The 23,853-nt window shown below is 40.4% G+C and overlaps 1 long non-coding RNA gene across 1 annotated transcript; it reads left to right on the plus strand.

Annotated features, from left to right (window-relative positions):
• The first annotated feature begins 854 nt into the window (after positions 1–854).
• On the plus strand, positions 855–11,322 carry LOC310898263. Its single transcript, XR_014583143.1, has 3 exons — positions 855–1,061; positions 5,594–5,663; positions 7,702–11,322. It is a non-coding gene; the product is annotated as an uncharacterized lncRNA (long non-coding RNA).
• The last annotated feature ends 12,531 nt before the right edge of the window (positions 11,323–23,853 follow it).

Consider the following 23,853-nt stretch of genomic DNA (forward strand, 5'->3'; position numbering starts at 1 on the left):
GGCAATACAGAGCACTGGGAGAGCATGGATTAACTTGTCCCCATCCACATTATGGAAACTAGTTATAGATTTTCCCTGCACTCTTAGTTGTGTTGCTGGGTTTCTTCTCTCTGGCAACACCTATAAGATTTTAACTGGGCTAGACAACTGGTTTTCGAGGTCTGTTAGAGAATTCAAACAAAAATTTGTCTATTCCTCGTGAAACAAGTAAGTAAAACTGAGAGATGAACCTGGGATAAAGCCTTTAATTTCATTTTGAATAGTTTATCTCCTTTTGAATGATAAGTCACACCTCAAAGTAAAAAAAGCTATTTTAAAAATGAATAATCAACATTTTTAGACACAAAGTTTTTTTTTCTGATCTTTGTGCCCAAACCAATTTTTTCCCTATTAAAGTGCAGTTTGCAGCAAGTTTCCATTCACTGAGAGCATCTTTTTGCAGCATTTTACCCAGCCAATTGGAATCTCAGCAAAGACAAGGGCTAAGCAATCCCTCGGACATGGAGCTGCAAGAAAAGTTTGTTTTGTGATTGAATTTGTCATGAGTTATATAAAGTAAGTAAACTTTATCTGTTTAGGTACAGGGAGAAAAGCAAGAAATTTCTATCTCGCCACAGTTACTTCCCACTCTCTGGGCCTGACAAATGCAAACAAGGACCAACAGCTTTGCTATTGTATCAAGGACTAATTTACCAGTCTCTTCTGATGTCCAGGCTTCTTAGTCTAGGCTTTCCAAAACAGCTGTCACTGGTTATGCACACACACACAGTAGGGCTTTGGTTTTACTGTTCTCTGTAGGAGACAGACCACTAAGAATAGCAAAATCCTTGTAAGATGACCAAAGATGTCTGTCTTCCAGAGGTTTAAACCCATTCTAGTTCAGGTGTTAACCCTCACAGGTTGGCTTCGTTTCTCTAATTGTGGGGCAAGATCTTGTTTACAAAGTCTCCAATTGAGGTTCAGTTTAAAATCTTGGCTGTAAACCAGGCAGCCTGGTATCTCCTGTGGCAGCCTGGTATCTCCGTGTGCCCATGTTCTGCAGACACAGGCTTCTAAGCAAGGTGGGTCACAATTCCAGCCTAATCCACTTCCCCACATGAATTGGCACCCATATTCTTTTCTTGTTGTTGTTCTGACAAAGTGGGCCCCTCAGGAAAGGCTTTGAGATACGCTTATGGCATTAACAATGATATGTATGTTGCTCAACAGCTAGTGTTTGTAATAGTGTATTTGTGGCTTGTGTATGTGTGCATGTAAGAGGCCAGTTCCTGCCTTCCAATTTATGTTCCTTCTCCCACAATCCCTGAACCTATGAAAAATAGGATATTTCAGATTGTTTTTAATTAGTGTAAACTTTCTTGCAACTTCTTGTTGCAAGAAATAACATTATTTTGGCTCTATTTTCTACTGTAGAAGAGTTCTATGATAATTTATGGGAGTGCCTCAACTGCGGGTTTTTAATTGAAGCTTGCAAAATAGTCAGAAAAATAGCCTGCATCTTCCCAGCTGTCACAGTTGTTTAAGCCTATTTGGTACCATATCAGAAGTACTAAAATTTTAACTATACGGAATAGTAAATGGAACCATTTAGTAAACTCTGTCTGCAAGATTGTTATCTGTTTCCTAATTAGCCAGTGATACATTATTTGGATCAGCTAAAATAAATGGGCAGTTGCTGCCACTACTATAAAGTGAATTTCTGAAACTAGCAGAAAAAGAGGGCAACTGCTCAGAGCTCATTTGTCCGGGTTTTTCATGGCAGTTCATGCTGTAATGTTGTCCACTGACAACACTGTGAGACATTTTCTGTACACAGAGTAGGCATGAAACCTATATCAATTCAGTTTAAAACAAATTGTACTCTGTACTTCCTGAATAAATATGACTGGGTGTATTTGCCCAAATAAAAGGATAAGTAACAAATAGGTCACATTTAGCTAGTCTGTAGCACAATTCTGTGAGTTATAGATGAACTATTTCTTTGGACTAGTTTCCAGAATCCTCTGTTTAATTGTCAGCTTCAACTCTTCTGAAGAAATGTTCTCTGAAACATCTGAAAACATAAGGTGTTGTTTTTCTAATATGAGATTTTTACAAGGATGCAACTGAAGACACTTCATAACCTGTTTATTCCTTCTGGACACTGAGAAAAACAAAATGAAATATTTTATCTATAAATTCTAAGATATGTGGGTATATTGTAAAATAAATGGCTGGGATTCGTTACGATGTTAAAACATAACACTACAAAAAGATGCTTACACTGTGGTGTAAATACAAAATCAGATTATGCTTTTAAATGGTTGAAATTTATTATTTTAAAATAAATATTTTTGGTCATTTTTTCTTCAATAAATAGCTATGTATTTATTTAGTTATTGACAGGTTTTAAAGAAATAACAAGGCAGCTAGAGATAGTAATCTGTTAGATCTAAAGTCTTCAAGTTAAAATGTACCAGGCATGGAATGTGAATTTGAAGGAAAGCTGAAATTTGAAGCATGAAAAAAATGAAATACTTAGCTGACTTCAGAAACTGCTATATTCATTTTCATAGAATTTGAGTGGCCTTGCCCAGGTTTTACTTACTTGATAAAGGATTATTTTCAGGAAAAATTACGTTTGCTTTGCTGATGCTAAAACTTCCAGGACATGGTTTATGCATGTAATACTTGCTGTCATCTCCAGCTGAGGATCTACACTCAGATACTCGTACATTTGTTACTATTATATGAACTCTGAACATGTATTATACCCGTTGTGATATCTTCAGCATGTAAAAGCCTCCAAGAACAGAGGCTCTTTAAAACATGTATTCTCAGCTATACAACCTACTGTGAGAGTATCAGATCTGTTCTCTGATGCCTTCACTGGCTTCCACGTAGATTTTAAATCAGATTCAGGGAGACGTTGCTTATCTTCAGCATACTTCATTGCCTTGTCTGGGATATGTAAAAGATACAGAAGGCATTTGTTGATCACTACATTTCTCTGAAAAATGGAGCACTCTGTGCTAAGGGGAAAACTCATCCCTGTGGAGAGGAAAACTTTCTCCAGGGCTGATCTCACACTGGAATGAACTCTGGAAATTAAAAATAATCCCCATAGACCTCACTGCCTTCTGCTCCAGTTGCAAGGCATTGTTCTTTGACCCCGTCCTCTCTAACGTAAATATTTAACAATATGCATATGTGAAAAGCAGCAGCGACTGCAGCTCTGCATCTCCACCAAGCAAAGCACAAGCCTTCTCTGTGGGGAGAGGCTGGGAGGACACAGTGTTAGCGATGGTGCTTCCTGTATGGCCGTAGGTGATTCTCCATACGTAACAAGATAGCCCTGAGTATGCCACAGGAAACCTCTGTAGAATAACCCAGCATCTTTGGGTTGCCTTTGGGAGAGGTCTATGCTCTGAACCCAGCTGCCAGCCCAGGCTGCTTTGCACTTGAGTAAGCAATGGGCTTGGTACAGGGAGAGCTAACTTACAGCAGCCTGAACCCTTGGGTCATAGGATCATACTACCTTGGACCTCTTAGCAGTCTAACAATATGGATATTAAATATTTCCTTCAGCATTACAGCTGAGGTAGTAAGGCTTGTGTTTTAGCTGGTATGCCACACCACTCCATGCTAGCTGCAGAATTTCAGGTATCAGTGCAGTACTCAAGGGATGTGACATTTTTTCCTGTTGCTACCTCAACAGAGGATCAGTTGGACCCGTTAACCCGATCCAGGCTTTTTCAAGCCATATTTCAAGACTGAGATGAGAAAGTTTAAGTATTTGCCCAAATAAATAAGCAAAAGTATTAAATCTTGGTAATAAGAATTTGACAACAAAAGCTTTTTATTTCTACCTTGGAACACAACACCATTACTTCTTTCTCTCCTTCCCACTCCTTCGATTTTCCAGGTACCACTCAAATTGCCCATAAATCTTGGACTGTTAATTTAGAAAACAATCTCTCAATCTCCGCCACCTCCTAAAAAATACCCCCTGAAAAATGGTAACTATTTTAAACATCACATTATGGGTTTTGTTCAGCTTTCAGTGCTTGTGCTACTTAAAGAACGTTGGGAAAGGGGAAAATGAAAGTAATAAAAATCTTAACTGTGTTTAGATTTCTCCCAACACGTTAAATAGAAAACGCGTATCATATTACACCAGTAGATGAGATGCAATCCGCCAGTTCCACTGAAGTGCTACCACCTCCATACGCGCTTTTGTCCAGTGTTTGTGAAAGGTTATTATACCTGGCAATAAAACACAAGGTATTTTTGATACATCACATACGCACACACATACCTGAGGCATATGCCCTAACCCAGTAACTGTGATTTCAGTTGTATTACAGGAACATAGTGATATGATTTCTAACAACCCCTGCTGTATTAAAAAGTATACATGCACATAACCAGGACAGTCATGATACCTATGAGTTTATTAAATTAACGTGTGGCTTGTGTTTCATATTTGTGATAGATATTGCAGAAAACCAAAACTAAACAAATCCACTTGTCCTATGTTTTCTACCCTCCACTTCCAAACTGTCTCCCTGTCATTACAGGCGATTTTTGGAGGCAGCTTCCACCCACGCTTTGTCTCCCTAACCGAGAGGGAAGGTGCCCATATCTGGGTCCCAACAGGTCGATGAGAAGTTAGCTGGGGAAGCTGTAGCCTGCCTGGAGGTTGCTGTCTGCAACAAGAAAAACTCTCTTTTTCTTGTGCCAGTTATGTTTCTATCATGGTGCAGTTCTTTGAATTGGTGTTCCTTCATGTTATTTTTCTTTTCCTTTTGGTAGTCTTTGAGATAAGAATTGGGTTAATTAAGCCGTTGATTATTTGATGGGCATGTTTTTAGGAATGGCCGTGCTACTCGTGCGCAGTATGGCTGGTGGGATCAGCTGGCGCTCTGGTAATATTGTAATGCTTTAAAAATTCAAAGGAAGACCCCACTAGAAACACTACTCTTTATTCACTTGTGCTCCTTAATGGCAACTTTAAATTCTGTCTTCTCTATTGTCTTTGCTAAAGACACACGACTTTGTGACTTTGCTGTCAAAGCAGCTTGTATTGTGCTAGTGAAATGCAGTCAGTGCCTAATGTGCATTTACAGAACTTTCAAAGACTGTTATACATACATTTCTCTTCTCTCTTTTTTTTTTTTTTGTAGAGGATATGTGATTTCTTCTATCAGTGCAGCAGCTTGTGATGTGATAGCACAATGAAACATGAGACCAGTACAGCTAGATACCTTATTTTTTTCATATTGTGTTAAGGGTATGAGCCTTCTTTGATGTCAGTAAAGTTAATAATGTTTAGAGAGATAAAAATAAAGTCAGTACTCACTGACTAAGAAAGTAGTACCAGACACCGTTGCTAGCCTAGGTTTTGACCAACTTTTTCATTTCTATAAAAGAAAAAGCTTTTAGAAAGTGAAATATACGTCCTTTGTTTGCACAAATTCTTAGACAATATGTGGAAAAGAAGACCATATGTTCACTACAAACTTACACCATCTTTTGGTCATTTTATAGCACACATAAAGGTGCCTTGCAGAAAAAATTGCTACAGCAGGAATCCCTCTAATCTCTCTTACAGAACTCACAGCAAATCCAAACTGAAAATGAATTGAGCTGGGGAAGAAAAGTTAACGCCTTCTCCTGTCCTGGTGGGCATCATTTTTATTTTGAAATATATTTGCATTGCTTTAGTTAAAAGTACACAAGGAGAATTCACAGGAAAAAAAAAAAAGGTATTCACTGAACACTGTCTGCAAGTTCAGCCTATAGGTTGGAGAGAAAATTATGGTGTTGTGATTTTGCCTTTTTTACACTTGTCTATGAACTATTTCAAATAAGGTTTTAGTATCACAGGTATAAACACTGCTCAAGATCTGGTGGTAAAATAGATCTTTGGCTGTTAGTTTTAGCAATTTTATAACAGAAGTGTCGGGGTTTGTTTTGATTGTAGGTAGACTACATAGTATTTTTTCTGGTCTTTTATTTTAGGACTAAATGGTAGAATAAATTGACACAAAATTTAAAAGTTGGCTTTCACATAATATTTGCTAGTATTTTCTTGTTATGTTCTGTATTATTTTGGGTAGTGATGATAATCACTATTATGTATCATATAATTTATAATGCATCATACAATCTATTTGCTGCATTACTTGCAGAGATTGAAAACAGAGGGGCACAAAAATGCTTCTGCTGCTGTAGCGCATCGTACTGAGTAAATGAGTACATTCATGTTGCATTATCTTTACCTATTTCCCAAACAAAACATGATTCTAAAGTGGCAAAATATGCAACAAACAACTTAAAAAAAAAGACATAAACTGACATTTGTCAAAATGTGTATCAATGAAGGTTTTGATTCATTAAAGGCTCCTCTTTATGTTCTAAGCAGGAACCTGAGCCTTGAGACCACGTTTTCTTCCTATCCATACTTGTAAATGAAGGCTTCTGCTAAGTTTCAGATATAGCTTTCACATCTGAGCTTGAGCCAACCTTCAGAGTAATATTCTTCCCTTAGTTCAGCTGACAGTATTCAAAGACAGCAATGTGAATGCATAAAACTGGACAAGGGGACTTGCTGAATTAGCCCACTCTTTTGCCTGGCACCTTAAATTCAATACAGACATAACCCAAGGAAGCATCAAAACAAAGAAACAAATAAACAAACAACAACAAAAAACAGTTGAGAAGAGACTTGTGACCATATCTTTCCTCTGTATTCACAGTTGCTTTTGATTTTCAAGGATACCTGTAGCATGTCTCTTCACAGAATCTTATGGGTTATTTTTGGAGTATGGTCCTATCCAGCATAGGACCTGTTGGTATCACACTTTAATAACTCCTTGCTGAATACCATACCTAAATTAAAGTCGACGACTAAAATGTCATAAATACAACATACCCTAACAACTTTCAGGTCTCTGTCTTGTGTTTACTTAAGGGGCTGAGGATTAAAAACACGGGAAAAGGGTAAAACAGGCCACTTCATAGCAGGCACCAGCACAGAGAAGTGGGCACTCACATACCACGTATCTATTATGTTGTATAATAGTGGTCCTTGAAAAGTCAGCATTAGCATGTATTTCTCCAGCTTTTATCCAGAGGGCAACATAACTCTCTGTAACTGGGAAAAGCTAAGCTTTTAAAACACCTAAGAATGAGGAGACACATTACCATGATATCATATGATGAATGGAAGATGTGACGCATCCCTCTTCCTGCGTCTTACTGTCAATATTATAGATTTACATATGTTAACAAATTAGGTGATAGTCTTAAAGGACAGCATTCTGAACATGGCATTTGGATCCTGGGCATTTTTATGAAGTATATTTAGTATATAAATAGCACTTTCTTCTGACAAATACAACTGTAAACAAGCTGCTAAAGAAACTGTAATTTACTTGGTTATTTTGGATAAGTATCCGAGAAATAGGGCAATTCCGATTAGTTTCCTTGCAACCTCTATTTTAATCTCTGTACCTCTTTTCTAAAGGCCATCTCTACTCATGTAAATGTACCATGATCTGAATTGCATGCAATAATCTGGAGGGGAGAATATGTATTTGGCACCATTTTCGATGATCAAGACACTTTACATGACATTCTTGTTTAAACGCCATGAAAATCAGAGTTAAGTGCTGTGTAAATGAGGGCAGAATTGAGCCCTTTGTATCTCATTTTCAGACTGCCCTGGGATCATCTGGAGGTATAACCACATAAATCCCCTGAGGATACGTCTCCAACTCTCCCTTAACATGCTGTTCCCGGATCACGTTGGAAATCCACTCAATTTAGATTTAATCTCAGTGAAATCTATCCACAACTGACTTTCTAAATTTGCAATACTATTTTTTTGGCACTTTTTTGTATGTTATTATGTTTAGGTGTATTTCTGCTGAAGACATCACAAAGCCTGTTTCTCTGTTGGGGCATCTGTGTACGGAGAGCAAGGGTCCCTAAAAATTAGAGATGAAGCTATTGACTAAGACTCCAGCATAGGAGCAAATTGCTTCCTCCGTCACTCATTGCTGCATGATGTTAGAATTGTACCTACTCCCCGCCTTTGTTTGCTTACCTAAAATATGACCATAATATTTTCCAAATATTTTTTACTTTACACGTTAAGATGCTGCATTGCATGGAGCAGAAGTACAACCATTCCCCCCACCCAAAAAGGAAGCTCCGAGCTTGTAATGAATGGGTTCATAAAATTTAGAAGTAAAAAATAAATAGTAAGTTGCACGGAAACATACAGAAACAGATGGATTTATATAAATTCAGGTTGTAAAGGTTTGTGCTTTTTTTATTCTTTAAATTAAATAATTGTAAGCAGTAACCAGCTGTAGTATTATTCTTCACTGTGTAATCTGCACAGTGAAATGTAAACAGGGGGTCAGGCTCTCCTGTGGCCATCTGACCCTCTCAGCAGGAAAAGGGGGCACTGAGAGAGGCTGTGCACAGAGGAGCGTACAAGGATATTCATGAGCTGGGAACTTTTGCAGCAAAAAATAGCTTTCCTGCATAGTCAATGGTGCATAGCGTTTGGTTTAAAAACCCTTATTAAATTAAGAGGAGCTTTCTGCATCCAGCAGCCTTTGCTGCTGCTGTCGTGTACTTCCATAATGTTGTTGAGAACACTGGAGCTTAATATCAACTTGAAGGTTTAGAAAAATGCAATAACATTCAGATACAACTTGATTACAGACGGAACAGAGATACGGAACATGAAAACTGATATGTCTGGGGAATCTAGCTCTTTTGAATCTCTTTGTTCCTCAGAAAAATTCCTTCTTAAAAAATAAACGTCTATCTGTATGTATATATGCATTCCTTTGTCAACACAGGAAGATGGAGGGATTGGCAGCCAGGCATTCTTCAGTATGTTAATTGTCTAATGTTTTCTCTCCTTTAAAAATCTCTTATTTTTCTTCTTTTTTTTTCTTTTCCTTTTTTTTTTCTTTTCAGACTAAAAAGCTGAGCCCATCTCTTGTGTATTTAATTCAAATATTTTTTAATACACAGTCAAACTCTTTCTGTCATTCCTATAGTCACTACAGCTCTGGCTACCTTTTTGTTGCAGTTTAAACATCTTTTCCCTGCAGAATTTTTATGGCATAAGAAACCTTTATTTATTTCTTCATTTATTATTCTAAAAACTAATATACTTTTCACCCGAAATACCAGTTTTTACATAACCTTGAGATGCCTATTCATTCCTTCTCAGGAGGAGTTCAGGGGAAAGGTGCAGTGCCCCTCTAAATCACAAATGAAATGAGTTTGTTGGCTTGAATAGTATTTCTCCTTTCAACCCTCCGCACATTTCAGTGCATTCCATTAGTCATTGTTCAAATGAGGCTGTTCTCCGACCCCAGAGGCAGGGGAGGAGGGAGTTTGGGGTTTAAATGAGTTTGCTGATCAGTACATAGAGGCACATTGTTTCTCATCTTATAGTTTGCATGTTCTGTTTACAGAAAATAACCCTGGTTCCCAGTACCAAAATGTTTCAGTTTTTGAGCATACTGTATGTTTGATGCAGCTAATTTAAATAAATGACTTTCACATTTAAGCAATTAAACCTATAATTAGCACTGTTTGAATGAACTAATCAGCTAATACCCTATGACACACAGTTCTTTTTTCCCCCTAAATATTTTTAAAGGGAAAGGATAGATGTTTATGAAAAATTATAGGTGAGGCAGTAAAAAAATATGCTTTGATTCATGGAAATTACAAGACAACACCACAAACTATTTAGACCAATGTTCTCCTTTTGCCTTCCAGGGAATGTGGAATTATGCACACTCATTTCCTCTGAATTCAGGGGAAAAGACTGCAATAAACAAAGTATTGAATCTGTTTTAAAATGGGGCAAACTTCTAACACTGACGTGTGTTTTTAAAAACACCTCTATGCACTTTTACAGGCACTCTGTACTTACTGTATCTTAAAACGTGTGCATACATCTAATCCAGTGGTAGGAGAGCTGTGTGAGCCATACCCTTGGGAGATTCCCTCCGACTGGCAGAATGTTAGCCGCTCTCAATAAGATGGAAATTTATTAGGAGGAAATTATCCTGGTGTCCTCTGAAAAACAGCATTTCTGATAAAAATCTTGTTCTCTGACAGCAGTCTAACAAGATACATTTGTTAGCTGTTTTTGTTCCTTGGACTCATCTGTTAATTTTAATTCTTCTGTTGCACTGCTACGTATTTACGTTCCAAGGCAGACATGATCTATGTGTGCTCACTGGAGATTGAGATGTTGGGGGTGAGAGGGCAGAGAAGTTTAGGAGAGCTAGTCTTTTTTTTCTTCCCTTTAGTTAAAATACAGAGGCAAAAATGTCCTTATGTTTTTATTAAAGCTTGAATTTGTTAATAGATGCTGTCTCTCTTTGGATCTATGTTACTATAGATTTCTATTATTACAGAAATATGTGTAATTTATCATACAATTCTTCTTTTTTCCAGCTCCATTATCCCTAAATGTTAGTTACACATGTAGTACATACAAGTCACATCACATACTAGCATTTTACTTGTTGTTTTTTTTTAATCGTAGGGTGGGGTTTTTTTTGTTTGTTTTCCCTGGAAGTCCTTTAAATATCTTCAAAATGTTCAAAACAATTTGAACACCCTTGAGTTGTTCAAGTCACATCACTCTTCCTGTCTTCACTCCATCTCCATTAAGGATGAGATTTAGGACCCTTCTCTCCAGTCTAATTTTTCCTTGAGTCTTTGCCTCGTGGGATCTTAGGCTGGAACGTTTTCAAAGACGGAATGTGGATTTTTAATGAATGAAGCTGACATTGGGAACCCTTCCCCCAGCAGTAGGACTTGCCAAAGTTAGGAGGTGTATAGTGCTATGTTCCTGCACACCAGAAAGGGCAGCAGAAAGATGGCAGATGGTCTTTTGTGGTTATATGTCTCACCAAAACTTATGAGGACTGGTTTCTATTCCTGTGTGATAACTGGCCTCTGGAAGTGCTTTTTCATCTGCCAAGCTTAAGATAAGAGCTAATTCAGATTATTTTTGTGAACCATTTTGGCAAAGGTAAGAAGGAAGAAAAGGGTCACAAGACAGTGCTGCCTTATCAAAACTTTTTTTAATAGGATTGGATTCCCCCTTGCTTTTGATGGAAAGTCTCAGGTTCAATATGGAATTTATTTTTTAAATAAGAGAAAGAGATAGTACCACTCTGCGATGACCAATACTGTGGTGTAGGGAACATACAGAAAAGACATAGGTTTGAATTGTCAGGTTCAGAGCAGCAACTTGAAACTCAGTCTTTTACTCTCTTAGGCAAAAGATTGGACTACCCTCTCCACTCCTATTGTGATAAACTTTTAGGTAATGTTTCAAAGAATTTTCTCTACCTGGATGAGGAAAAATGATATTTTGATAAAGCTTTAATAGATAGGAAAATAATTTCTTCCTTGGCTACATTTCTGAAAATCAGGGTATAGGTTTCCGTGTAGCACTGACAGTTCTCACTGTAGATGAAATTTGAACAAGTGGTAGGTCATCTACAGCTCAGTGAAATCAAACCCTAGGTGTTTGTTGTTGTGCGTTTAATCACTGAGACACACCAAATTTGAGGAATTCACAAATTTCATCTTTAATCTTGTTATGCTTCAGAGTCCATATGCAAAATCAGAATCATAGAATATCCCAAGTTGGAAGGGACCCACACGGATCATCGAGTCCAATCCCTAGCTCCACACAGGACCACCCAAAAATCAGACCATACGTCTGAGAGCATTGTCCAAATGCTTCTTCAACTCTGGCAGACTCGGGGCCTTGACCACTGCCCTGGGGAGCCTGTCCCAGTGCCCGACCACCCTCTGGGTGCAGAACCTTTCCCTAACCCCCAGCCTGACCCTCCCCTGTCCCAGCTCCATGCTGTTCCCTCAGGTCCTGTCGCTGTCCCCAGAGAGCAGAGCTCAGCGTCTGCCCCTCGACTCTCCCCTCATAAGGGAGCTGCAGGCCGCCATGAGGCCTCCCCTCAGCCTGCTCTGCTCTGGGCTGAGCAAAGCAAGGGACCCCAGCTGCTCCTCATATGTCTTCCCCTCTAGACCCTTTGTAGCCCTCCTTTGGACACTCTCCAATAATTTTATGTCCTTATTACACTGTGGTGCCCAAAACTTCACACAGTACTTGAGGTGAGGCTGCACCAGTGCAGAGCAGAGCGGGACAATCCCTTCCCTTGACTGGCTGGCAGTGCTGTGCCTGATGCACCCCAGGGTACGGTTGGCCCTTCTGTCTGCCAGGGCACGCTGCTGGCCTGTGTTCAGCTGGAAGCACTGTTGACTTGGATTCAAAGAGAAGTACTTATGCCTTATTACCTAACAGCGGATCTCATCAGTACAGCCAGAGGTGCTTTGTTTTGAGACACATATGATACTGATGAAATTCCTAGAAGGAACTTAGGGAACTCATAGGAAAATAGATGATTTCTTATTCAGTGAAAGTTTTGAGTAACGTGTAGTGAATATTCTATGACAGGGCTGGCAAGGTTCACACATGGGTTGAAAGACCCAAGACGTTATGAATATGCTCTCTTGAGAACAGTCAGAAACCCCTGAGTACTGACATTCAGCAGCAGCAGAAAGGAGGTGACCCCGCAGGCCACCCTGAGTAGATGTGGTCAGAGTCTTGCAGAGGTGCTTTGGAAATCCCAGCATGTGGCCACGCATCTCCCAGTATGCACATCAGCCGGGCCTTTTCCTAGCACACATCTCTCACACCTTTCAAAGCCTGCTAGGGAAATGCTGTCAAGTAATTTACCCTAGACACACTTTTACAGATTTGTTTTGGAACAAAGTGCTTTCACTACCAGGAAGCTCACTATTTCAGAGCAGAATGAAAATGCAAAGACTTCAAAACTACTTTAATATACTTCTTTCGTGTAATAATCTTTGTATGATACAAAATGATGGCTGTTCTGATTAAGGATTGACGGCCATTAATTCTGGAGGAAATACTTTAAATATCAGGAAGCATCCAGTTAAAGCAGCTCCTGTGTCATCCCTCACTCCTACACAGCATAGTAACCTCTCGGTTCGTTAGGGTCTACGCCTCTACAGTGCTGGTAGCACAGCTGACCTGGTGCGGCAAAATTTATATCTGCAAAAAACTTTCTAAATACTCTCCAGTTTGGTTCAAAGTTTAAATTCTACTTAGAAAAGTAGCTATTTTTGAAACTATTCTGCTTGTTGTTTCTATTCATTGTTTCCATGGCAGAGCTGAAAAACTATTACAGCTGTGTTTTGGGTGGTCTATTGTATACTGCTGTTGGTTTTGATTATTGTGTTCAACACTCTTGGTATGTGTTTCACTGTCCCACTGTCTCCACACAAATAAGGAGTGGTGCTGCCTCCACCCGTTGTTTATACAATTGCTGTGTGGTTACAAAGTGGGAAACCTAACTTCTTTGCCTTCCTCTGCTTAAGGGAATTTTTTCATGTCTTTGCATGTCCATACACCAGTTCCTAGGAGTGTGCCCTAAACACTTGGGTATAGCTTAGTACTTAAGGGGCATCACCCTGCTTTTCCCTTGGGAGTGTCTGAGAACCAAGTAACATGGATGAAGGAGCATGATTCAATGTCCAAGTGCTAAGGATAGCTGGCAGAGATGAGGACACCAGGTTTCTGCTGCTTAGATTGTTTTGTTTTGGACCATACCATCATCAGATTAAAAAAACGAACCAAACCAAAAACCCAAGGAGTATAGATAGATACAAGCTAAGGTATCGCTGACCTGATTTTTAAACATGCTCTTATAAAGACCTTCTGCTGAAGTGAATCAGACAATATATGGTGCATTTGCCTAGAATATGCTGATCAGTGTAATGGAGACTAACTTTCAATAATATTTTTAAAGGTCTGCATTTGGACACTGCTTCAGAAAATGTGATTTATTAAAGTTTCATAACCCTCAGAATTGAAACATGACCAGTTAAAATACACAGGGCTGTCTGTGTAATACACACCTCATTTGCTGCAGAAGGCAGGAAAACAGAAGTGCTTCCTGGTACTGAAAACTGTGAAAATGAGTGACCGTCTGTGTAAAACGAGTGATTATTTGCATAAAATACCGCTTTAATGTACAGTATGTTTAAGCTGACTAGCAGAGCACATGCTGTCCTGTGGAACAGCTAGCAAGGATCAGAATAAACAAAAACAGCATTGTGGCCTGTTTTTTCCCTCTTTGCAATTCTACGGCATTTGACCTTCTGCAGCTGAAACGGGACCTTGTAGCGTAGCCACAAAAAACATCCTTTAGAAACTTGCACCTTGAAGTGGATTTAGGACAGATGATACACATGTACCTGGAATCGAAAGTAACCGATGCCTTAAAACAGGCAACAGAAAACTTCCTTACACCACTGATTTTTTGTTTTTAAATTGTGCAGTCTCATGTGTTTTTAATTACTTGATGCAAATGTTCCCATTTTATTTTGGTTTTCATTGTCCAGTTTTCACCAAGAATGAGAAATCTGTAAAGGCAGAGGTTTTAATTTAAATTGTTATTCAAAGATATTTGTCTGAAACTCATTTAACTTTCTGCATGTATATCTGTAGTTTAGTTTTGACAATATTCATGAAATGATCTTTTTTTTCTGTAAGATCTTCAGTCTGTCATTTATGATGGTGACAAGGTAAAAGTAAAAACAAAAATCCAGGCAATTATTTTTGCATTATTTAGGGGAACTAAAATTACGATAAGTTTTCAAGTTGGAAAAATGTACAAGATGGGACACAACAGTCTTCTACACCCTGAAAAAAATCACTAAGCTTTTGTATTCATCAGAATCAGAAGTCCATATCCCAGCTGGCTTAACGGAAGGACGATAGTTGGTTGAGTACCCAAATGGACATAACACTGGGCTGAAAGGGGATGACTACAAGCCACACAGATCATGTCATCAACTCCATTACCTCCTCCCTTTCCTCTGACTATATCTACATCTTGAATACATATTTCAAGGAATCACGTCCTGAATACTGATGATTGATGACAATAGCAGTAGAATGAACTTTTAGTATGTATTTGCATTGACAGTGAACCTGATACCAAATTTTAATCTGAAGGATTTTGCTTTTCTATAAAATAAAAATTCTTTGTCCTAAATTACTGCCTTTTCAGAAAACATAAACAAAAATGCCAACTCTTTTTGACGGGTGCACTGATTTGCATATAATTCAAGGTTTCCTATCTCTCTGATTTCCCATGCACTCCCTCTTACTTTTGCTGATCTCCCATGAAACCCTGGCAGAATCTCAGCAGACCTGATAGTTTCTTCTGGGCTGTCTGCCATTACCATATTTTATGTACTTCAGGGTTTCTGTGGAATTGATGACGCACAATACATCATTGGGCTGCTGTGACCAAACAAGGTTTGTGTGATGGAGCTTACCCTAGCTTTTTGCCAGAAGTGCTGAGACCTATCAAGGAGCTGAAGAAAGATGAGTAAATGTTGGTGATGGATGAAGGAATAGTGTTGAAACAGAGCAGACCTTGGGTAGGAGGAAAGGTCTAAAAACAGTGGCAGGGAAAGAATTAGTAGGTGTTTCGGAAATACTTGAAATTGAAGAGAAGATATAGATATTCTGGTTCAGGGTAGGATGTAAGGAATGGGCTATTGGGGGATGAAAATCGGGAATGGAACATAATGGAAGGAAAAGGAAAAAGGCAAGTTTGAATGGGGAGAACGATGAATGTGAGGCAGGACAATGGTGCAGAGAAGGCTTCATTAGGATTTATTAAAATAAGCATCTTTGTATATATGCCTTTGGCTGAACTGAAGTATACTTTCTAGCCGTTGTGAAATAGCCTGTCCTCAACCATGATCCATCGCTGTACAGGGTTGTTAGTGTTAAGCAATGCATTCTGAGGATCAGTGCTTATGTCTACGCTGCAGGACAGGTATGTTTCAGCGTCCCATGGGTGATCCTTGCAGTGATGTGCTAACCCTGTGTTGGGAACACAACTGGGCATGTTCTGTACCCCTTTACATCACTTCCAGTGGAAGAAGACCTGGCTGCACGAACTGCCAGGTATGACTATAGAGACATCAGTTTGGGCAGCTGGGGAATCAGCGCCACAAGGCACACCAGAGAGTGTCTGCCTTGATATGTACAGCCAGTTTCCAGTGAGCGGATGCTCTTATGATGTATGTAGGAATGGCTGAAAATGGTGCGAGCACAAGAAGCCTATGAAAGTGCCATTCTGAAATTAGCAATAAATGATGTCAAGCTGTATGCATGATATATGCTCCTGGTTTCTTACAGGAAACATCATTAACTTAAATTTTAGGTTGTTAAACCACATTTACCGCCATCATGTACTGTTGAAATCTAAGAAATAGCTAGTACAGTCTCTCAGATCAGTAGCCAAGTACCCCACCTCAGTCCCACCTCTTGCTATTTCATCACAGTGAGCGCTCTCTTTGAAGAACATTTGTGAGAGATGCATGCAGAAGACAAATACATGGAAGTGGAAATTTTGGAAGAAGAGGCAGAGAAGTCTCTGTTTTTATGTTATCACCACATTGCCACACTCTCAGAGACTGTAAGGACAAGTGTAATTATGTCTTTGTAAAGGCTTGCATTTTTCCCTAAAAAAATAGGAACTTGCATTTGCTTTAGACAAGAAATGCTGTAAGATCTTCCCATAGTGACTCAGTTTGACTATTTTGAATCAAGGAAAATAAAGTGAATTTGAATTTTAGAGTTTCCAAAGTGGCAAAGGCTTAAAATTGTGCCATACTGAATATATTTACAATTAAGACATTCTGGGAAATGTGAAAGTAACAGCAGTGAACATACAGAAATTAGTCTGGACAAGTTTTCTACAGGGGAACATTATTTTAAAGTGTTTCCTCTGTAACAGTTAATAAAAACAAAACTTAAATATGGAATTCTTCAAAAAGAAGAATTGGCTTTGACTTACTTGTAATCAGATGTGCTCCCAGACACTACTTAGGAAAAGCATGACCTGCAAAGTGAAGGTGTGGCTGCAGATCGGATATGTACTAGCTGCTGTCTACCTTGCAAGTTGAATGGTAGCAGCTACACAGACAACCCATGGACAGGCATCTCCATAAACTTGACTACGCATACAGTCTAGACACTTATCCTGATACTCCCATCCCATTGTGGTTTGAATGGTTTTATAACTCCACTAGAAAACTGTCAATGAACCTGGATACAACTGGCAACATTTAACTCTGCTCTGGCCCATAATACAAGGCAGCTCTGAAAATCTAAATTCAGTTCATCAAAATGTGAAATGATTGGATTTTAACGTTGTTTTAATGGCAAATTTCAGCGTAGACTTAACTGAAGGCTTGTGAACACCTCCTTTGTTTTGATCTCCATGTAACGCAAATCATTAAGTGGGGTGTGATTGCAACATATATACATGAAATACCAAGACTGAATGAAGACTTAAGAAAATTTTCAGTGTTCATGTTGTTAATGTGAAACAACCTTGTGATTATCCTTACTATGTTAATAATTTAGCTGACTAAATGTCCCTTCTCACACACATTCATTTGCCTTTTGTCCCAAATCTTAAGATTTTAATTTAAAAAATGTGGAAGCCTAGAATGTTGTTAGAATTGTAATGCTTGAATTCAGTTTGAAAGTTCATATCTCATATCACGCTATGGATTAGTTGGTTTAAAATAATTGGTATTGTTGTGCAACCCTTTCTAGGTAAGGAATGGGAAAATTTGTCTGCAGGTCCTCTGGTAACTTTAGTTTTTTTTTGTTTTTTTCTTTTATAAATTAACACAAACATCTTGCAGGTTAATTTAAAGCCTTTTATGTCCCCTCCAAAATTTCTATCTTTATTGGATTCACATCTGTAGTTTTATTTAATACGAGCCAGATGTTGAAATCAAGGCGATATTCATTAGGGCGCTTGCTCTGGTGAAGGCTTGCTAGAGACAATGTGTTGTGCTAGTTTTCTGGGTATGGTGTCAAGCAGAAATGAAATACGCTGGACGTCTTTTCTGTTTGTCTAATTAGAAACAAAGCTTTCTAATCAATAACCTTCAAACTTTGATCTTCACAAGCGAAGAGATACGGACGAATGTAGATAAAATTCCACAAGCTGTTGTACTTTGTACACAAAACATCGCGATGCTGTTAAAACTGCAGGTTGTTAATGTAGCAGTGGGAACGGGGATGCATGGCTGCACCCGCATCCATGGGATGGAATGATGCTGAGAAGGCAACAGAGAGCAGAATGCAGAGTTATAACCAAAAACCAAAGCTACTGACAAGAGCAGGAGGTGGGAGCTGGAGCTGCTGCCATGGAGCAGCTGGTAGGTGCCGTCCTGCCTCTGTGCGAGGCAGCAGCTCCCGAGCTGGGCTGAGTCACAAGTCAGAGGGAGCTCGGATCTGCTGCTTCGGCAGAGATGTCAGCATCTTTCCATGCTCCCTGGAATACGTGCGTCTCAGAGATGTATAAAATATGTCTGGTGTGGCTTAAAGACTGAATTACGTATGTGGTCACTTTTTTGAGGCACTATATGGATACACTGTGTGTCATTCCTGGAAGGTACGAGATGGAGAAGGAACAGAATCTATAACATAGATGAGATAAAGATTTATTCAGTATATATTTTGCTTAGACTCTACTTTTCTGTGCAAAATCATTATTCACTAAAAGGAGAGGCATAGCCAGTCTTTCGCCCTCATAAGCTGGAACATTTTGCTCTTGCAGCATAATCAGATTTTCCAAGCAAAACTCCTGGTTATTTCAGTCACATTTATGCAGCCGTACAAGGCCTTGGCAAAATTCAAGCACTGCAGAGCATGGTAACATTTCAAAGTATAAAATTTAAATCAATAATGTATACTTAAATTTTAAAGGCCAAATTAAAAAATATATGCATCTGTTGTGCCTACAAAATATGCATACAGGTAACTGATTGCGTTTTTCAACTACTGAGTGTACAATCTACAACAGTGTAGACAGTACCTGCAAGAGTGAAATCCAGAATTGAAATGGATCGTATTCAGCATGCTTTCATTTCCTGGCAGGTTTTGGCTTGTGTTTTGGAAGTTCAAAGGTTCATGTTTAAAATCAAATCTTTATAAAGAAGGGAGAATAAGTTAGAGACAGGAAACAAAAGGCTCCAGAAAAATCTGTGCAGGAGATGTTATTTTTCCAACATACATTTTTTTTCCAACATTGTTTCGGAGCTGGTGTTAAAATAATTAAGTGAAACAGAGTGGCACTGCATGCATTGTAGTAAGGCATGACTGCAGGTTCAGAGCTGAATGCAGTACAGGCTCTGGGAGCATGGCTCACTTAAAGGATAAAGGCCTAATTACACGAGCCAAATGCCAAATTCATGCCACCTTGGTACCAGAATTACTCTGTGCATTGTTCCCTTTCACACCAGTTCTCCTGTCTGTCTGATGCTTGTTCTGCTTGCAGTCTGGAGCGGTGTGTGTCCGCACTGTGCAGGGTCCGAACCCAAACCTGAGGTTAATGACCACATTTCTGCCACTCCTTTTCTCAGTCCTTGATCTCTGCCTTACCTTCCCCACCTGTAAAATGGGGAGAGATGCCTACATGCAGGAAATTGCATGGTTGTGTCACCACAGTGTCTCCATGAATGTTTGTAAAGCGCTTTGAAGATGAAAGTTGCCAAAGAAGGGCTAGGAATGATTATTATAAGTTAACGAATAAGTTTCAACGTGTATTTGATTGCCAGGTAATTCAGAAGGGAATCACCAGCCCTTCCCTCTCTTCGAAGAAGAAAAGTTGACAGTCAGCTAGTTGCTAATTAGCACTCAGCTGAAATTCCTCCAAAGCTGAGTGCTCCCAGTTGAGTCCTTTAAGAAGTAAGCTTGCAACTAATTGAAATACGCTGAAAGTTGAGCAGTGGGTGAGCTGTGTAACAGGTAAATCAGGACTGGGGGGTTAGGGGAGTGGAAAGAATATTCAGCTTCTCCAGGTAGGACTAGAACATTTTGGGGAAATGCTAGCCAAAAGGAGCAGCTCTTTCACGTTCATCCATCCGTTCCCTTTCTCAGGCCTCGTTTGTAACCTGTGACAGGCTATCCTGCCGTGTGTTAGTGAAGGCAAGGTACGGAGGAAGGGTTGCTTAAAGACTGTGTTGAAGTATGGTGTTGCTTATTTCTTAGGATAAATTGAGGGATGACTCTATACTGATTTTGAAAAACACATTGCTTAATATGTTAGAGCTGAGTGACTGTGCCACCTGCATTTAATTCATGTCGAGCTTGTCTTTAAGGGAAATGAATGCGTCAGAAAGAGGCTTGGATTTTGCTGGCCTGCCTGATGTCTAGCTGGAGGGCCGGTCTTCCAGGCCATGCTCTGCTCCCATAGCCTCCCCCACTACATCTTTGGATTTTTTTTGGCCGTCCGCCAATGTTACAAACCGCAGAACTGTCTTCTGTGCCACTGCAGGCTGCTTGCTTCCTCAGCTGCTGGGAGGTGGCTGCAAGAGGCAAATGACAGGAATTTCATCCTCTTCTTTTCTGTGCTCGACTGCTCTGGATTCACCGTCCTCAGTATCAGCTCTTCAGGCTTTCCTCAAGGAAAACGCACTCGGCTAGACCTGTGGAGCACTTGGGGTGAAGAACCCCGGTTGCTTCAAATAGCACTTTGCAGCGCCAGCCTCCAGCAGTAATCCACCCCGACCTTCAGAGGCGGATAGCAGGGGGCAGGAGAGAAAGGTGGGGTGGAATGAGAAACTGTGAAGGCAAGCACATGGCTCAGGGAAAAGGAACAATGGAGAAGGGTGCTGGGTAGGTATGGGTGGTACGGAGGAAAATGAGAGAAATGAAGTCAGCATTGAAACAAGGAGATGGAAGAAAACAAGACAGAAGTGTTGTCGAAGCTGCTGGATTGTGGAGAGCAGCCTTTGTAGCATGCTCAGAGATGCAGTAAGCCAAGGTATACAAAGGCTCTCACTGGTCTGGAAGGTGATCTGGTTCTGTCAACGGGCAGATGTTCTGCGGTATCCTGGATGTCAAGGGCTGAGTATTTCACACCTGGGACCTCATCCTTTCCTCCCCGGCACCGCGTGGAGCTGTTTCCTCTGGCACGGTCACGATGTACACAGCACTTACCGTGCCCAAATGAGATGCAGGGTAGATGCAGCCCCCCCAGACACACTGCTCAGGCTGCAGCTGTATGGTGTGATGGCTGCCACTCTGACAGCACAGTGAGGAGCAAAACGAAGCCTCTGGTGCTTAAAGCATAAATCTCTCCCATGTGAGCTGAAGAGGCAGGCTCTGCAGCTGAGAGCTCTTACAGGCCAATATCCTCTCTGCGCTAGGCACTTAACATGCACCGAACACTGGGCTACCATAGCTTAACTGGGGAGACGATAAGTTGGTTTGTGCACTACATGTTGGTATGTCCAGAGGGCCCATCGCTGTAACACTATGATATGGTTTGCACCACTTTTAATTTGTCTCCTATTTCCTTCCCCAGCTCTAACTGGTATAGGTCCTGTGTGGGTGAGGCAGGCTGCCTGCTTGTTCAGAGATGGGCAGGCTCCTCAAAGACTACCTTCAGTTGAACTTTCATAAAGTTCCAAGACAAAATTGAAAATCCTTCTTGATTATGGACGAAGACCTCGTGCACACTGCAGAGCTCAAAAAAGTTTAACATCTCTTGTGCTCTCATCTACTCAGAGATACTTCTAGCATCTTTGGTGCGCACTGCAGCTATAACTTAAAATCTTACTTACTAGCATTAAGCAGATGAAGATAATACTTAGGATTGCCATATGTACAGAATTATCATTATATGGAATTCATGCAAGTTAGGTTTGAGTCTGCAAACAGCCTGAAACACTTAAAAGAGGTGAACCCTTCTTGCTGCAACATAAACTCTAGAACACAGTAGTTTTGGTGGACTCACATAGGGACTACTCAAAAACACTTACAATAAAAATAACCATGTCATTTATTAATGACTGAAAAGGACATTAATCACACTTAAAAGAAAAAAAAAAAAGGCAGCATACATGGAAAAAGCCTGGAAGTGCATACTGAGTCTGGCAAATATTTTTAACGACAGATTCAAGAAATGTATTTAGTTTCCTGTCCACAAATTGTGAAAGGACAGTGTTTTCCCAAATATGTTTTTATTTCACTATATTAATATTTAATGCAAACAAATTACAGCTTCTAGATTTCTTATAAATTGCAAGCATCTGCTACACTAGGTTCTATAGCTGTAGAAATTAATGGCAGTGTGCATCTCTGAAACCTGTCAAAATTCTGTGTTTGAGCTCAGTGATTGTGTGTTACATATGACAGGGTATTGCTGGTGTTTCTTTGTTGTGCATCCCAACTTTTGAGAAGCACATTTCATTTAGTCGTTCGTGAGCATTCTCAGGAAAACAGTTTTGTTCTTTTAGCTAAGGTCACTCCATCAGAAGTCTTTACTGCTGTCTGGCTTTTGTATAAACAAAGGACAGCCTGAAAAGGTAGTTTGGTTAATTTTTTCAAGAAATTCAAGTTTACTTGAGTATTCTCAAGAAACCTCATTTCAAGTACCTCTAGTTATTTGCTGTTCACTTGCTGTGCATCTTTAACTAAGATCATTCTCTTCTGTTCCAGTCTTTTCAACAGCTACAAACCACCTTAAATGTATCCTTACAAACCTGATTACTGACAGAGACTGAACAGTCAATGCATACCAGGGATAAATACAGCAATTACACCTATTTACAGCTGTATCTCTTTTCTGCATTATTATTATTACTAAGTGGTTATTAAAAATAGTGCAGCCTTCAGAGCCGCTTGTCAGTTTTGCAAGGCAAGGACCGTGCCTCGGTTGCGCGGGTGCTTTTGGCAGCGCTGCGTTACAGGGCTGTGGGTGCTGGCAGGTGGGGTGGCGGGGGGCAGCATGGGTACCCCCCTGCCTGGAGCATCCCCAGGCTCCAGCCATAGCCTCAGCCAGAAGGCAGCACCCAAACATGTGGGAGAGTACAAGCAGCAGGGTTGAACGAGCTGCCCCGCTTTACCCCTCTTTGCTTCCTGCCTGTGTCCTGGAGAAAGTTTCCACCGCTGATTTTTGGGCTGTTTGAACAGTCCTGCTATTGTAGCACGTCTCGGCTATGTGTAGGCACCATGGGGTTCACGCTGGGGGGGGGGTGCAGAGGAAGAAAAACAAACAAACAACAACAGCAAAAAAGCCATGCATCTCCCTGAAATAAGGGGAAATTGTCCTCGAGAGCTGTCAGAGTGGAGTCCTTGACTTACGTGGGCCCTTCTGCTTCTGCCCAGGAGAGGGCAATACGGCACCCAGCCATCAGCCAGCACGTTGCTCCATGTCTTGAGGCTCCTTGGGGTGTCCGAGGCCCACGTGAAATGTGCCTGGACAGAGGCACAGCTCCCAGCTCCACCAGTGGGGTCTGATGGTCCCATCTCCCACCCAGCCCCGTGTCCTTGGTGGGGACCGGGGGCACGCAGCCCACTGCTGCCTCCTTTCATGCGTGGGCACAGCACCCACATGGGGGCCGGCACTCTGGGTTTGAGGATGGGGAGCTTGAGGTGTCGTAGCCCTCCCTTCTGGGTAAGGCTCTGCGCTTTGAGATGTGGGGGTATTCACATGTGTATACGCCTGTGTAAATGCAATGCTGCCCACACACTTTTTCTCGTAGATTTGTAGCCATGCATACGCAGGCATATGAATCCCTTCGGTTCCAAGTTTGGGAAGACTAACTAGCCCCTTCCTCCCGTTTTCCTCTTCTTTCTTACAAAACTCATTTTCCAGATTAAGCAACATACTGGCTGTCCTAAACCTCGGGCCAGATGTCTGCCTTTGACCC

This window comes from Anser anser (assembly GCF_964211835.1).
Source record: "Anser anser genome assembly, chromosome: 4".
NCBI lineage: Eukaryota > Metazoa > Chordata > Aves > Anseriformes > Anatidae > Anser > Anser anser.